This window comes from Suncus etruscus, chromosome 18, assembly GCF_024139225.1.
Source record: "Suncus etruscus isolate mSunEtr1 chromosome 18, mSunEtr1.pri.cur, whole genome shotgun sequence".
NCBI lineage: Eukaryota > Metazoa > Chordata > Mammalia > Eulipotyphla > Soricidae > Suncus > Suncus etruscus.
In genome coordinates, this window is record NC_064865.1 from 16,102,421 (window position 1) to 16,120,457 (window position 18,037).

Genomic DNA, 18,037 nt, shown 5'->3' on the forward strand with positions numbered 1-18,037 from the left:
TATTCAGCAATCAGCTTGGGCAAGTTTGCTGGGGTGGGTCATCTTTGTGTGACATTTTTGAGCATGAACCTGAAGCATTTCTGCCACTCTCAAGATGAGTGACCAAAAGAAGAGAGAAGTATCATTGCCCTGTAGTGGACTTTTCACCCAACCTCAGGCCTTTTGTTCTGCTTGGATCTAATGCCCTCAATTGCTTGCACATTGCTTCTTCTGATAGCCTGACAGAAAGAGGAAAGATTATTGTCTCATATTCTGTCAGCCTGTGTGGTCAGAACAGAAGTGGTATCAGACCAGACTCAAAAAATCAAACCTGTGACAGCAAGCAAGCCCAAAACGTTCTTTTGTGGAACCCAACATTATTAAAGTGAGGCTCAAATAAAATTTTTTTTTCTGAATAAGCTATGCTTATTCTTCATGTAACCATAATTGAGAAAAATTCAAATAAACTCATAAGTTGTTAGGTAAATATCAATATATTGGCAAAAGTTTCCTTCTGCCTCTCAATCATCATACAAAATATTACATTCAATTATCCCCATTCCTTAGCTTATATGCAATGAGAAACATCATTGGAAGAAAGAAAAAGGTCTTTAAAATGACTTATTTTTATTTCTTTAATAATATCAAGTCTCAAAATGATACACATGCCTATCAAATAATAAATTATGAAGCAATGCCATGCCATTAAGTAATTGTGATGTCACCAAACTGCTGTGGTTTGTTTAGTGACCCTGTTATCTCCTGTCATCATCAATTTTATTGATTCACAACTCTCCCTTTAGCCTTAATCTTTGATCTAGAGCTAGAAAGTTAGGTCATTAAACCCAAATAGAATCTTCAAGTTGGATAATTTAATAATTTTATTCTAAATTAATAACAGACATACTTTTGATTATAATGTAATAGTATATACTCAATATTAAAAGTTATTTTAAAATATTTCAAAATAACTTGCATTTTTATTATAAAATAAATTATTTTCTAAATAAATAAAAGATACATTAACAATATTATTCTAAATGATATAGGAGCAATATATTTTAGTATCTTCATTTACCTTAAAGTAGAAATTTTTGATTAAAGAGAAGTCAGAATCTAGATTCAAAATGGGAACAAAATGTTAGATTGAGAAGAATCTAAATCCAGTATTATTTAATGGGGGTAAAATTTGCCTTTATTTAGAAAACAACCCATCCAAACAAGTAAATATAAAAACATAATTTTTTTGAAAACACAAACTGAAATGAACTTAACCCTAGGCAATGCAAATAAGTTGTAATTGCTACATTGCTGCAAATATCCAATGTGGCAGTAGATTGTATTTAAAAGAAAATGTCTCCAGGAAAATGTTAGTGATATTTCTGTTTTTATTATTTTTTAGGTACGCTTACATTTAATGACCCTTAAAAATTCTAGAAGCTATATTTTGAAAACATTATTGATAAACTAATATACATTCAGAGGACAATGAGGGGTTTGGAAACAATTGTGCATGAGAAAGTCTTGATGAGACAAAAGCTATAGCATGTTCAAAACACTGTTTTTTTATAGGTGAGAATTCAAATATAATATACACAAATATGACTATCAAAGGCGATTTAGGTAGAGAGAACATTACTTGTTTCTCTATAATATCCATGACAAGTTAACTTTCCTTCAGAGATGGTACTATAATGAAAAAAAGTCGCATTTTATTTATAAAATTTTGAAAACATTTTTTTTCTGGGCTTTTTATTTGTTCATTTATTTGACCAAACCTGATTAAGTTCCTTAGGGGCTTCCACCCCAACTTTTAGCATTATTTTGCAGTCTTTTTTTCCCATTCTTCTAGTGGTAAATAATATTTTTCCTAAGCCCTCTGCCCCAGCTCAAATTTTTAGAATACCTCACTTCACAAATGTGACCCATCCTTCCTAGATTCAGAATGAATATCTGTCCTCTAAAAAGACTCTATGTGAAAAGAACTCATGAATTTGTTCTCCTGCCATTGCCATCCCTCAACATTCTTCAACTTCTTAACTTGCTTATTGTACCCAAAGCCATGTCTTAGTCACCTAGACTTAAAACCTCAGTCACCTATAACTCATCTTCTCCTCATTCCTTAGGCATCATGAAGTTCTGAGTCCTGAGATACAGGCAGAATTTGTCTATCATCAGTGGCCTGGAGCAACCAAGAGATAGTGACCAGAAACCTGTGGTTTCTGTAATATGTGGCAATGGTCTATGTGTTATCAAATGCCTCTCCTATGAGAAAACTGATATTCCTGGGAGGGGTTGGGAGAGAATTTTAGGAGCACTAGAAAATTCAGGCTTATTATCTATTAAAACTTCCTTCTGAAAATAGTAGAAAGATGTTTTAAGGAAGTAAAATTCACAAAGCCACATCCCTAGAGTCTATCTCTGTCTGAGAAATGTGGCTTTGAGCTTGTAACTCCCTGGCATAGAGAACAGCTGCAAATTTACAGGAAGTGGTAGGAGATGGGAATTTAGCATGAGGCAAATATCTTGTTTTGCTGTTCTCAGCCTCCTGGGTCTCCAAGGCTCAAGTCCAAATTGTTGGAGACTGGGAAATGCAGGGAAATGTTATGACATTTGTCTGTAGCCCCATTTCTTTGGAAAGAGGCTTAGCTGATCAGTTTTCAACATCTGTATTGTGAAAACTTTTCCTAGTCTAATCTGTGGTTTGAGAGAATAGCCAGAAGTTACTGTTTACTTCATTGTTCTTTCTTAAGATTGTGGTACAGTTCAGGGCAGAGAAAGAGCAGAGAAATGGCTTAGGGACATATAAAGGTCACTGCTTTTCCACTAGAGGTGGCCTACATTGATTCTCCCTGAGCAGTGTTTTAGAGCAGCATTCTTCAAACTCTTTGCATCCATGGCTGGGCACTTGTCCTACATGCCAGACCTCTGACAGCAGGTTACAATCAAGGCAGTGAACCTGTGAACAGTGGTAAAGCCTTTCTGCACTGGAAGGCCTACACCAGTTCATAAACCACACAGGTTGAAGACCTCTGTTGCAGAGGGTTTTCCAAACAAAATCTAATGAATAAATTGGAAATGAAATGGATACCTCAGCCAGGTTGTTTCATCCCCTCTCCCATCCCTCTCCATCTCTGAAGCTGACTGAATACTAACCATGATCTGACTGTTGGAGATCCAGAAAGTTTATCTTTTCAAAAGACTTGATGTACCTAGACTAGAACTTCTATCTCATATTAAGGATCTTTAGAGAATTCCCACTGTCAGGAAACCCTGCAGGAAACTGAAAGACTTGGGGATATGTTTTCAGTTTGTATGCTCCAGGATGTAGGGGCAAAGGTATAAAGTCTGGGTGAATCATCCTGAAGAGCTTAGCTGCAACCTTGTCTTCACCCTGCCTTAGATCCATTCCTGAGATCCTTGAGGTGGGAACCTCTCACAGCAGATGTGGTAAATCTTTAGGGACAGTCATGGAACTTTACTCAAAGACTGATGGCATGCTTTTCAAAGACTAGAGTTTCTTGATCTTGGGAAATCTTTGTAGAAAGGCAGATTCATCACATCTGGGACTAGTTTTAGGGTCTTTTTCCCAAACTGTCTCAAGAGTCCTGAGGTCCCATCAGCAATTCTCTTCCGAGTCAAATATTCGATGTAAAATCCTGAGGCCATGATGCTACCCAGACCTGGTAGTGACAGCAATTACCTTGGTCACCTCAGTGGTCACACTTGGAGATGCTTCAGAGATCATGTGGTCTCCAAATCCATGTGCCAGGGATTTAATGCAGATTGGGTGCATGCTATACTTGTGCCTAATCTGCTGAGTTTTCTCCCAGCCCACATGTAGGACTTTCAATATTTTATTATGGGCAGTTTACTTGGTAACATCTTGAGTTTCTTCTCCTGACTTCCCATACAGTAATTTTTGGTGGATAGGAGGGAAGTGAAGATTTAACCTCTGCTCAGAAGCTCTCTTTCTTTCTCCATCCAGGTTTCAGGACTCTAGTATTTGGGTTTTTAGGGAAAGTAGGGAATGGGGATCATTTTGCTTTTGGCCATTTCTAGTGTTTAATCATTTGAACACTTAATGATAGTATTGTTTAGTGTCTAATGTGTCACTGATTAGCTCTTATGGTCTGGGTGCAATAGAGGGCTTCTTTGAGTTTTCTTGAAAGTGGATGTAAAGGTGGTGAAATATAAAGAAATGAGAGCACACATAAATGTGTGTGGAGAACATTGTTCTAAGCTTAATATTCATACTAAAGGGTTTTTATAAGGGGTACATTGCCAGTCACTAGTTTAAAAAAAAAAGAATGCTCACATTTTGTTTCTTTGCAAAGCACAGAAACTTATCAGCATACATTGTTTGATCTTTAAAACAGTTCACATGTTAGCCCTGAAAAGATTAATGGAAGAAAGAGTAGATATATATAGGACACTCCATTCCAAAAAACCTGGATAAACATTCTTCTCCAATGTATATGGGTCATTCTCCAGGATAGACTACATACTGACACATAAAACATACCTCCATAAAATTAAGAGGATAGAAATCTTGCAGGCTACCTTTGCAGACCACTAGGCTCTGAAATTAGATGTGAACTACAAAGCCACACAGAAGAAAAACTTTAACAATTGAAAATTAAACACTCTGCTACTGAACAACCAGTGGGTCCAAGATGAAATAAAAAAAGTAAATCAAAATTTTCCTGGAAAAAAATGATAATGAAGACACAAACTGCCAGAATCTATTGGACACAGCAAAAGCGGTCCTGAGAGGAAAAGTTATAGCTCTACAAGCACACATCAGGAAGGAAGAAGGGGCATACCTGAATAACTTAATGACGCAGCTCAAAAAATTAGAAAATGACCAACAAAAGGACCCAAAAATAGGGAGACAGAAGGAAATAACAAAGCCGAAAGCAGAACTCAAGGAAGTGGAAACCCAAAAAACAATCCAAAAGATCAACAAAAGCAGAAGTTGGTTCTTTGAAAAATAAACAAGATTGATAGACCATTGGCAAAATTCACAAAGTAAGAGAGAGAGAGAGAAATCTGATAAGCTGTATTAAAAATGAAAAGGGGGGAGATTACGACAGATATTGCAGAGATCCAAAGGGTAATCAGAGACAACATTGAGTAACTTTATGCTACTAAACATGAGAACCTAGAAGAAATGGAAAAATTCTTGGACACTTATAACCTTCCACATTTCAGTAAGGAGGATGTAGCATATCTAAACACCCCCATCACTACTGAGGAAATTTAAACTGTAATCAAACATCTGGCCAAAAAGGAAAGCCCAGGCCCAGACAGATTTCCTAATGAATTTTTTCAAACCTTTCAAGAGTAGCTACTACCAATCCTAGCCAGGCTCTTCCATGAAATTGAAAAAATGGGAACACTCCCAAAAAGCTTTTATAAAGTCAACAACACCTTGATACCAAAACCAGACAGAGATGCTGCCAAAAAAGAAAATTACAGACCAATACCCCTGATAAATGCTGATGCAAAGATCTTCAACAAAATCCTGGCAAATAGGACTAATGCATCAACAAGAAGATCATACACTATGACCAAGTAGGTTTCATCCCAGGAATGCAGGGATGGTTTAACATCCATAAATCTATCAACATCATACACAACATCAGCAACAAGAAAAATAAAAATCACATGATCATATCAATAGACACAGATAAAGCAGTTGATAAGGTCCAATACTCATTCTTGATCAAAACTCTCAGCAAGATGGGAATGGAAGGAACCTTTCTCATTCTAGTTAAAGCCATCTACCACAAGCCAATGACAAATATTATACTCAAAGGAGAAAAACTAAAAGCCTTTCCTCTAAATTCTGGTACAAGAAAAGGCTGTCTGCTCTCACCACTCCTCTTTAACATAGTACTAGAAGTTCTTGCTATAGCGATCAGGCAAGAAAAAGATATCAAGAGAATCCAGATAGGAAAGAAAGAAGTCAAGCTCTCATTGTTTGCAGACGACATGATACTCTACTTAGAAAACCCTAAAGACTTTACCAAAAAGCTTCTAGAAACAATAGATTCATTTAGCAAGGTGGCAGGCTACAAAATCAACACACAGAAATCAATGGCCTTTTTATACACCAATAATGATAGTGAAGAGATGAACATCAGGAAGGCAATCCCATTCACAATAGTGCCACACAAACTCAAATATCTTGGAATCAACTTGACCAAAGATGTGAAGGACCTATACAAAGAAAACTATAAAGCCCTGCTCCAAGAAATAAGAGAGGATACACGGAAATGGAAACATACCGTGCTCATGGATTGGAAGGATTAACATCATTAAAATGGCAATACTCCGAAAGCATTATACAAATTTTTTTTATTTAAACACCTTGATTACATACATGATTGTGTTTGGGTTTCAGTCATATAAAGAACACAACCCATCACCAGTGCAACATTTCCATCACCAATGTCCCAAGTCTCCCTCCTCCCCACCCGACCCCCGCCTGTACTCTACACAGGTTCTCAATTTCCCTCATACATTCTCATTATTACGACAGTTCAAAATGTAGTTATTTCTCTAACTAAACTCTTCACTCTTTGTGGTGAGCTTCCTGAGGTGAGCTGGAACTTCCAGCTCTTTTCTCTTTTGTGTCTGAAAATTATTATTGCAAGAATGTCTTTTATTTTTCTTAAAACCCATAGATGAGTGAGACCATTCTGCGTTTTTTTTTCTCTCTCTCTGACTTATTTCACTCAGCATAATAGATTCCGTGTACATCCATGTATAGGAAAATTTCATGACTTCATCTCTCCTGACAGCTGCATAATATTCCATTGTGTATATGTACCACAGTTTCTTTAGCCATTCGTCTGTTGAAGGGCATCTTGGTTGTTTCCAGAGTCTTGCTATGGTAAATAGTGCTGCAATGAATATAGGTGTAAGGAAGGGGTTTTTGTATTGTATTTTTGTGTTCCTAGGGTATAATCCTAGGAGTGGTATAGCTGGGTCGTATGGGAGCTCGATTTCCAGTTTTTGGAGGAATCTCCATATCGTTTTCCATAAAGGTTGAACTAGACGGCATTCCCACCAGCAGTGGATAAGAGTTCCTTTCTCCCCACCTCCCCGCCAACACTGTTTATTCTAATTCTTTGTGATGTGTGCCATTCTCTGTGGTGTGAGGTGGTATCTCATCGTTGTTTTGATTTACATCTCCCTGATGATTAGTGATGTGGAGCACTTTTTCATGTGTCTTTTGGCCATCTGTATTTCTTCTTTGTCAAAGTGTCTGTTCATTTCTTCTCCCCATTTTTTTTTATGGGATTAGATGTTTTTATCTTGTAAAGTTCTGTCAGTGCCTTGTATATTTTGGAGATTAGCCCCTTATCTGATGGGTATTGGGTGAATAGTTTCTCCCACTCAGTGGGTGGCTCTTGTATCTTGGGCACTATTTCCTTTGAGGTGCAGAAGCTTCTCAGCTTAATATATTCCCATCTGTTAATTTCTGCTTTCACTTGCTTGGAGAGAGTAGTTTCTTCCTTGAAGATGCCTTTAGCCTCAATGTCCTGGAGTGTTTTACCTACGTGTTGTTCTATATATCTTATGGTTTTGGGTCTGATATCGAGGTCTTTAATCCATTTGGATTTTACCTTCGTACATGATGTTAGCTGGGGGTCTAAGTTCAATTTTTTGCAAGTGGCTACCCAGTTGTGCCAACACCACTTGTTGAAGAGGCTTTCTTTATTCCATTTAGGATTTTTTGCTCCTTTATCAAAAATTAGGTGATTGTATGTCTGGGGAACATTCTATGAGTATTCAAGCTTATTCCACTGATCTGAGGGCCTGTCCTTATTCCAATACCATGCTGTTTTGATAACTATTGCTTTGTAGTAAAGTTTAAAGTTGGGGAAAGTAATTCCTCCCATATTCTTTTTCCCAATGATTGCTTTAGCTATTCAAGGGTGTTTATTGTTCCAAATAAATTTCAAAAGTGCCTGATCCACTTCTTTGATGAATGTCATGGGTATCTTTAGGGGGATCGCATTAAATCTGTACAGTGCTTTGGGGAGTATTGCCATTTTAATGATGTTAATTCTGCCAATCCATGAGCAGGGTATGTGCTTCCATTTCCGCGTGTCCTCTCTTATTTCTTGGAGCAGAGTTTTATAGTTGTCTTTGTATAGGTCCTTCACATTTTTAGTCAAGTTGATTCCAAGATATTTGAGTTAGTGTGGCACTATTGTGAATGGGGTTGTTTTCTTAAATTCCATTTCTTCCTTATTAGTATTGGTGTATAGAAAGGCCATTGATTTTTGTGTGTTAATTTTGTAGCCTGCCTCCTTGGTATATGAGTCTATTGTTTCTAGAAGCTTTTTGGTAGAGTCTTTGGGGTTTTCTAAGTAGAGTATCATGTCATCTGTAAACAGTGACTTCTTCCTTTTCTATCTGGATTCCCTTGATATCTTTTTCTTGCCTAATCGCTATAGCGAGTACTTCCAGTGCTATGTTGAATAGGAGTGGTGAGAGAGGACAGCCTGGTCTTGTCCCAGAATTTAGAGGAAAGGCTTTCAGTTTTTCTCTATTGAGGACAATATTTGCCTCTAGCTTGTGGTAGATGGCCTTAACTATATTGAGAAAGGTTCCTTCCATTCCCATCTTGCTGAGAGTTTTGATCAAGAAAGGGTGTTGGACCTTCTCAAATGCTTTCTCTGCGTCGATTGATATGATCATGTGATTTCTATTTTTCTTGTTGTTGATGTTGTGTATGATGTTGATAGATTTACGGATGTTAAACCAGCCTTGCATTCCTGGAATGAAACCTACTTGATCGTAGTGGATGATCTTCTTAATGAGGCATTGAATCCTATTTGCCAGGATTTTGTTGAAGATCTTTGTATTTGCATTCATCAGCGATATTGGTCTGTAATTTTCTTTTTTCGTAGCATCTCTGTCTGGTTTAGGTATCAAGGTGATATTGGCTTCATAAAAGCTATTTGGAAGTTTTCCTGTTTTTTCAATTTCATGAAAGAGTCTTGCCAGGATTGGTAGTAGTTCCTCTTTGAAGGTTTGAAAGAATTCATTAGTAAATCCATCTGGGCCTGGGCTTTTGTTTTTGGGCAGACATATGATTACTTTCTTAATTTCCTCAATAGTAATGGGTGTGTTTAGATATGCTACATCCTCTTCATTCAATCGTGGAAGATTATAAGATTCCAAGAATCTATCCATTTCTTCCAGGTTTTCATTTTTAGTGGCATAGAGTTTCTCAAAGTAGTTTCTGATTACCCTTTGAATCTCTACCATATCAGTAGTGATCTCTCCTTTTTCATTCCTAATACGAGTTATCAAGTTTCTTTCTCTTTCTTTCTTTGTTAGTTTTGCCAGTGGTCTATCAATCTTGTTAATTTTTTCAAAGAACCAACTTCTGCTTTCGTTGATCTTTTGGATGTTTTTTCAGGTTTCCACTTCATTGATTTCTGCCCTCAGCTTTGTTATTTCCTTCTGCCTCCCTATTTTTGGATCCTTTTGTTGAGCCCTTTCTAATTCTATGAGCTGCGTCATTAAGCTATTCTGGTATGCCCCTTCTTCTTTCCTGATGTGTGCTTGTAAAGCTATAAATTTTCCTCTCAGTACTGCTTTTGCTGTGTCCCATAGGTTCTGATAGTTTGTGTCTCCATTGTCATTTGTTTTCAGGAAGGTTTTGATTTCCTCTTTGATTTCATCTCAGACCCACTGATTATTCAGTATGAGGCTGTTTAACTTCCAGGTGTTAAAATTTTTCTTCTGTGTCCCTTTGTAGTTCATATATAATTTCAGGGCTTTGTGGTTAGCAAAGGCAGCCTGCAAAATTTCTATCCTCTTGATATTATGGAGGTATGTTTTATGTGCTAACATGTAGTCTATCCTGGAGAATGTCCCATGTACATTAGAGAAAAATGTGTATCAGGCTTCTGGGGGTGGAGTGTCCTGTATATATCTACTAGGACTCTTTCTTCCATTTCTCTCCTCAGGTCTAGTATATTCTTGTTGGGTTTCAGTCTGGTTGACCTGTCTAGTGTTGACAATGCCGTGTTGAGGTCTCCCACAATTATTGTGTTGTTATTGATATTATTTTTCAGATTTGTCAACAGTTGTATTAAATATTTTGCTGGCCCCTCATTCGGTGCATATATGTTTAGGAGGGTGATTTCTTCCTGCTGTATATATCCTTTGATTAATACAAAATGTCCATCTTTGTCCCTTACAACTTTCCTAAGTATAAAGTTTGCATCATCTGATATTAGTATGACCACTCCTGCTTTTTTTTGGGTGTTGTTTGCTTGGATGATTTTCCTCCAGCCTTTTATTTTGAGTCTATGTTTGTTCTGACTATTCAGGTGCGTTTCTTGTAGGCAGCAGAAGGTTGGATTGAGTTTTTTGATCCATTTAGCCACTCTGTGTCTCTTAACTGGTGCATTTAGTCCATTGACATTGAGAGAAAGAATTGTCCTGGGAGTTAGTGCCATCTTTATATTAAAGTTTGGTGTGTCTGTTGGTAAGCCTTGTCTTAAAGTATGCCGTTCAGTTTTTTCTTTTAAGAATGGTTTTGAGTCTGTGAAGTTTTTGAGCTGTTGTTTGTCTGTGAAACTATGTATTGTTCCTTCAAACCTGAAAGTGAGTTTTGCTGGGTGCAGTATTCTAGGTGAAGCATTTATTTCATTGAATTTTGTCACTATGTCCCACCACTGCCTTCTGGCCATGAGTGTTTCTGGTGACAGGTCTGCAGTAAATCTCAAGGATGTTCCCTTGAATGTAATTTCTCTTTTCGATCTTGCTGCTTTCAGAATTCTGTCTCTATCTATGGGATTTGTCATTGTGACTAGGATGTGTCTTGGGGTGTTTTTTCTGGGGTCTCTTTTAGTTGGCACTCTTCAGGCATGCAGGATTTGATCGCATGTATTCATTAGCTCTGGTAGTTTCTCTTTAATGATGTTCTTGACTGTTGATTCTTCCTGGAGATTTTCTTCCTGAGTCTCTGGGACTCCAATGATTCTTAAGTTGTTTCTGTTGAGCTTATCATAGACTTCTATTTTCATCTGTTCCCATTCTTTGAGTAATTTTTCCATTGTTTGATCATTTGCTTTGAGGCTTTTTTCCAATTTCTTCTGCTGTATGTAATTGTTATGGATTTCATCTTCCAGTGTATTGATTCTATCCTCAGCTGCTGTTAACCTGTGGGAAATCTCAACCATGTTTTTCTTCAATTCATCTATTGAGTTTTTCAGACCTGTTATTTGATCTGAAATTTCTGTTTGGAGTTTTCTCATTTCTATCTTCATATTCTCCTGATTCTTATTAGTGTTCTCTTCTATACTTTGTTTGAGTTCTTTGAACATGTTCCATATTGCAACTCTAAACTCCTTATCTGAGAGACTGACTAGGTGGTTGGTTAGGCTCAGGTCATCAGAGTTGCCATCTTCATTCTCTATGTCTGACGCTGGCCCGTGTTGTTTCCCCATTGTCACACTAGTATTGCGGGTTTTTCTACGTGTTGTGGTTGTATTCATCGGCTAAATGATGTGCACCATCGCGAAGGGGAGCGGAGCAACCATGCTCCTCTGGTTCCTCCCTTTCTGTGTGTGTGGACTCACCTCCACGGAAGGCTCACAGGAAGGCAGGCTGGCAGATGAGCCGCACCCAGGATGAAATCAGGCCGAAAATGCAGGACAGCAGAGTAGAGAGGCAGAAGGGTTCTGGCATCTGAGATCCAGCGGAGTTCAGTGGCTCCTCCCTTTCTGGGCCTGTCGACTCACCTCCACGGAAGGCTCACAGGAAGGCAGGCTGGCTGATGAGCCGCACCCAGGAGGAAATCAGGCCGAAAATGCAGGACAGCAGAGTAGAGAGGCAGAAGCGTGCTGGCATCTGAGATCCAGCAGAGTTCAGTGGCTCCTCCCTTTCTGGGCGTGTTGCATTATACAAATTTAATGTGATCCCCTTAAAAATACTCATGACATTCTTCAAAGAATTGGATCAAACACTTATGAAGTTCATCTGGAACAATAAACACCCTCGAATAGCTAAAGCACTCCTAGGAAAAAGGAAAATGGAAGGCATTACTTTCCCCAACTTTAAACTGTACTACAAAGCAATAGTTATCAAAACAGCATGATATTGGAATAAAGACAGACCCTCAGATCAGTGTAATAAGCTTGTGTTCTCAGACAGTGTCCCCCAGACACACAATTACCTAATTTTTGACAAAGGAGCAAGAAATCCTAAGTGGAGCAGGGAAAATCTCTTCAACAAGTGGTGCTGGCAGAACTGGTTAGCCACTTGCAAAAAAGCAAACATAGACTCCCAGTTAACATCATGTATGAAGGTAAAATCCAAATGGATTAAAGACCTTGATATCAGACCTGATACCATAAGGTATATAGAACAACATATCTGTAAAACACTCCATGGCATTGAAACTAAAGGCATCTTCAAGGAGGAAACTGCACTTTCTAAACAAGTGGAAGCAAAGATCAACAGATGGGAATACATTAAACTGAGAAGCTTCTGCACCTCAAAAGAAATAGTGCCTAGGATACAAGAGTCACCCACCAAGTGGGAGAAACTATTCACCCAACACCTATCAGATAATGAGCTAATATCCTAAATATACAGGGCAGTGGCAGAACTTTACAAGAAAAAAACATCTAATCCCATCAAAAAATGGAGAGAAGAAGTGAACAGACACTTTGATAAAAAAGAAATACAAATGGCCAAAAGGCACATGAAAAAATGCTCCTCATCACTAGTCACCAGGGAGATGTAAATCAAAACAACGATGAGATACCACCTCACACCACAGAGATTGGCGCACATCACAAAGAATGAGAACAATCAGTGCTGGATGGAGATTCCTCCAAAATCTGGAAATTGAGCTCCCATTAGACCCAGATATTCCACTCCTAGGGATATATCCTAAGAACATAAGAATACAATACAAAAACCCCTTCCTCACACCTATATTTATTGCAGCACGATTCACAATAGCCAGGCTCTGAAAACAACCAAGATGCCCCTCAACAGACGAATGGCTAAAGAAACTATGGTACATATACACAATGGAATATTATGCAGCCGTCAGGAGAGATGAAGTCATGAAATTTTCCTATACATGGATGTACATGGAGTCTATCATGCTGAGTGAAATAAGTCAGAGACAGACAGAGAGAGAGAGAGAGGGAGAGAGAGAGAGAGAGAGAGAGAGAGAGAGAGAGAGAGAGAGAAAGAGAAAGAGAGAGAGAGACGCAGAATAGTCTCACTCATCTATGGGTTTTAAGAAAAATAAAAGTCATTTTTGCAACAGTCCTCAGAGACAATGAGAGGAGGGCTGGAACTTTCAGCTCACTTCATGAAGCTCACCACAAAGAGTGGTGAGTGCAGCTACAAAATAACTAAACAGAGAACTATCATAATCATGTGAATGAATGAGGGAACTGGAAAGCCTGTCTGGAGTACAGGTGGGCGTGGGGTAGGATGAAGGGATATTTGGGACATTGGTGGTGGGAATGTTGCACTGGTGAAGGGGGGTGTTCTTTACATGACTGAAACCTAATCACAATCATTTATGTAATCAAGATGTTTAAATAATGAAAAAAAAAGAAAAAAAAAAACAATTCACATGGTTTTAAATGTTTGTAATCTTAGAATCAATACAGTTCAGTTAGGAGCCCAGAGTATAAAAGAAAGGTAAGTTTTAACATCTCAAAGTAGTTCCTCTCTGGCCTGGCCCTAAGTGTCATACTGATGTAAATTAAGAGATTAGTAAGAAGCCAGTTTTTCTTAACAAATTTCCTTTATCTAAGGGAACAGATTTTTAGATCTAGGGGCTTATAACAAATGACCAACTTCCTAAGATCAGGTTTTGAAAGGGGCAAAACTTATATGAATGGGGGTACAGTACGTATACCTAGTAAAATTCAATAGCCCAATGTTATTCTAGCCAAATGTTTTTGGAATTATTTAGCAAGTATTCAAAGTGTCACGGGGAAGTCCCTGAAGCAAAGCAATCCTTTCTGTTACAAACTGCTTTGGCATTCAAAGACAAGGAAAAAAAAATTGTTTTTGATGCTAAATCTTCCAGGGAAAGAGAAATTTAATCAAGACAATATTTTTGCCTGTAATTATGCACAGCAAAAGAAAGAACAGACCAAATAAATGTAAAGGAAAATACAATATCAGTACCATAACATGAATCTCAAAAATTCTCTATGGAATTTCCCCAAATCTCCATGCAGTTTTCTACAGTGGACCTTTTGGTGAAATTCCTCGAGGGCATACAGATAGCCATCCATGCCAGGAAATACATCTGGTGGGTCTTCTGTCTGCTCCCCACAATAGAAGTATAGAAATTCCTATCAATTGTGCAGACACTAATGACAGTTATTTGCCATCAGTATTTCATCCATGTTTTCTTGTAGTTTAGTTCAATTTTTTCTTCCTTTTCTTTGATGTTTTATTTATTTATTTATTTATTTATTTATTTTAATTTTGGGCCACAATTCATGTGAGAATGTAAGCACTCATAGGTAATTCCTTGCTCTATGCTCAGAAATTACTCCTGACAGACTTGGGGACCATATGGGATGCTGGGGATTCAACCTGGGTAGTCACATACAATGCAAAGGCCCAACCCACATCAGTATTGCTCCAGACCCATTTTATTTATTTTTAATAAATTCTTTAATTGAATCATTGTGAGATACACAGTTACAAAGTTGTCATGATTTTCAGACAAAAAATGTACAACACCCTTCACCAGTGCACATTCCCCACCATTCCTTGTTTCCCTCCCATTCTCTCTCACTGTCCTTTGCTTGCCTCTGTGGCAGACATTTTTCTTCTCTCTCTTTCTCACTTACTTTTAGACACTATTGATTGCAATTTAATTATTGAAGGGATATAATGCAGATCACATTGTCTCCTTTCAGCATTCAGTTCTTGTTCAGAGTGATCATTTCAAGCTATCATTGTCATAGTGGTTCTTTCTCTCCCCTAACTTTACTTCCCTGCTATTTGTGGCAAGCTTCCAATCATGGACTGGTCTTCCTGGCCCTCATCATTATATATATTGTCTTTGGACATTAATATCATACTTTTTTATTTACCACAAGTGAATGAGATTGTTCTATGTCTATTCCTCTCCCTCTGATTCATTTCACTCAGTATTGTACTCTCCAGATCTATCCATGTATAAGTAAATTTCATGACTTCAATTTTCCAAATGTCTGTGTTCTATTTCATCATGAACCACAATTCCTTTATCCACTCATCTGCACTTCGGTTGTTTCCAGATTCTGGCTATTATGATATTGCTGCAATAAACACAGGAATGCAGAGGGCTTTCCCTGTGTTTTGGTTTTGGGTCCTAGGATATATTCCTAGGAGTGATATTACTGGGTCAGCCCAATTTTTTAAGAGTTTTATTTAGGTGAATTATATATAATATATACAGATAACACTATAATATTGTGATTTGCCAAGTTTTTCATAATATATTTGTTTCAGGCATTAAATGTTCCAACACCAGTGTCATTACCAGTATGATCTGCCCTCCAACAAAGTCCTCAGTTTTCACCAACCACCACCCCAGCTTACCCCCTTAGCAGGCACAAATTTACTCCATACTGTAAGTTACAAGACAAAAGCAAATAAAATTATCAAAACATATATCAATAAAAAATAGTTATTATATCTCACAGTGGTGTTTCTGTAGTCATTGTTTGAGGATTTACTGGGCTAGTTGGTACTAGGTAAGCTTTCTGTGTTATTGTTTTTGCTCATTAAACTTAGTGGTCTTCAAAACAAATTTACCATAAGATTTTCTCAGCGCTTACTTGTTCTGTCACAAAATTTGGAGGCATGTATGGCCTCGTGGTCTAGGAACTATAGAGATGGAATGATTTGGTGATTTGATAGTTTGATGAGGTTCAGTTCTGGAACTGGGTTATTTCTATGTTAAAAGATGTTGGGAATGACTTCTTGCTCTATGCCTTCAGGCAGGAAAAAAAATTGGCCTTCCCCCAATCCCAGAAGGCCTAGTTTGTTTTTGTTTTTGTTTTTGTTTTTGTTTTTGTTTTCAGCCTGGGGCTGATCTACCTGGGAAGGTTCAGAGGCATCATGTTCTTTTTGTGAATAGTTGTGGAGTTGAGCTATTTCTATGCTGGAAGATGGCAGTTGTGGGCAAAGGATCTTCTGGTGGTTGGTGAGGAGTAAATTTGTCCACTCCCAATTCTAGGAAGGCCGCTGGAGTTTTGACCCCTTAAACTAGTCCTACCTAACAAGATTCAGCTGCTCACCATTCTTTTTAAAATTACTTGTGGAGCTAAATTGTTTCTATGTCAGAGGATGTTAGGTATGGCTGTAGGGCTGCTGTGTCTTTAGACAGAAGGGGAAGGTACAATAAATATTTTTAAATATTATGTATAATATGTACAAAATAGAATAATAAATAATGTATACATTCTATTCATATTTACATAATTTTTATTTTATATATTTATTATTTAGTTATTATATATTATATAATATATTATATAACCATATGTTAATATTTTATATATTTATTATATTTACATAATTTATAATTACATGATTTATTTATTTTACATTCTATTTATATTTACATAATCCTTATGTATAAAACTGGAGTGACTTGAACATATGCAGACACTAGTGAAACAGTTCAGCTCTACCATCTCCAGAAGTTTCTTCATGTAAAAATTTCTTCCATAAGTATTTAAAGCTCTGGTTTTTGGAGGAGGACTCCATGACAACAACAACAACAATAATAATAACATAAATGTTTATTGCATGCTTTGTGATGCTAAGTGTTTGTCATGATTATCTTATGTAATCCTCACAATGAGGCTGTGAGTAATATGCTATTATTAGCTTCATTTTCCTCTTACAAAAACTGAAGCTTAGGTAGAGTGTTGCAAATTTCTAGAGTCATACATATACAAGGGCAAGGGGCTTGAACTCAGGCTACCTTCCTTTAATTACAACTCCACATAAGAATTTTCTGTACCCTGACCTTGACTTTGAGTACAATACTCAGTTATGTACTCAAAAACAGTGATGAATTCTGCTAATTGAAATTTTATAAGGGAAAATAAAATAATTTAAAAAGAAGTCTCTTATCTAATCATTTATTGAAGAAAAGTCAGAAACTCCAGCAAATTGTATGAAAGAAAGAAAGAAAGAAGAGAGAAATAAAGGGGAAAGAAATGATTGAGAGGGAAGGAAGAAAAGGGAGGGAGAAAAGAATAACTAAAAAATCATTAGCTTGTTTGAGATTGTTTTGTCTATCTAAAAAAATTCAACCAAAGAATTAAAAATTTGGAACTTAAGTAGATTTCCTGGATGCTCATATTTAGCTTGTTTGAAAATTCCAGTAGAGGAAGGTGTGGGGGTAATTCTGTGGAGTTTCAGCTTGTAGTTTCACACAAGAAATCAGACAAAACTTTGGTAAAAATAAAAATTATCAAAAAAAGAAATCAGACAAAGTGCATTTCAGCGCTGGTGGTTATTGATCAGCTCCTTGGATCTTTCTGAGCCAGCCAAGCTTTTCTTTTTCTACTGCTTTCCTTTCCATCTTTATTAACCAGAATTTAACATAAATCACCTGAGGGTCAGGGTTAATGTAATTGGGGTGTACTAATTAACTCAGAAAAGGTGAAGGAAAAAGTAAAGTGATTTTACAGGTGTAGCCAATAGAAGGGGTGCACAAATTTAAAATATCAAATTCTGGAAGTGGGTCACATCTGGCATAGGCCTGTCCACTGTCAGTTGGTCCAAAGTCTCTAGAGCACAGGTAGATTGATGTCTGGACCTAGCTTTGCCCTTGAGTTTGCTCTGGAGTCCTTTCTGAAGATCTTGGTGATCTTGCAGCTCTTATTAAGTCACCTAGAAAAAAGTGACGCGTATGAACTGTGTTTTTGCCAGTGACTAAAGAAACTGAAGTTTAGAAAGCGTATGAGTATTGTAGGTCAGAGAGATGGCTCACTGGGTTGAATGAGTACTTGGCTTACTGAAGGCA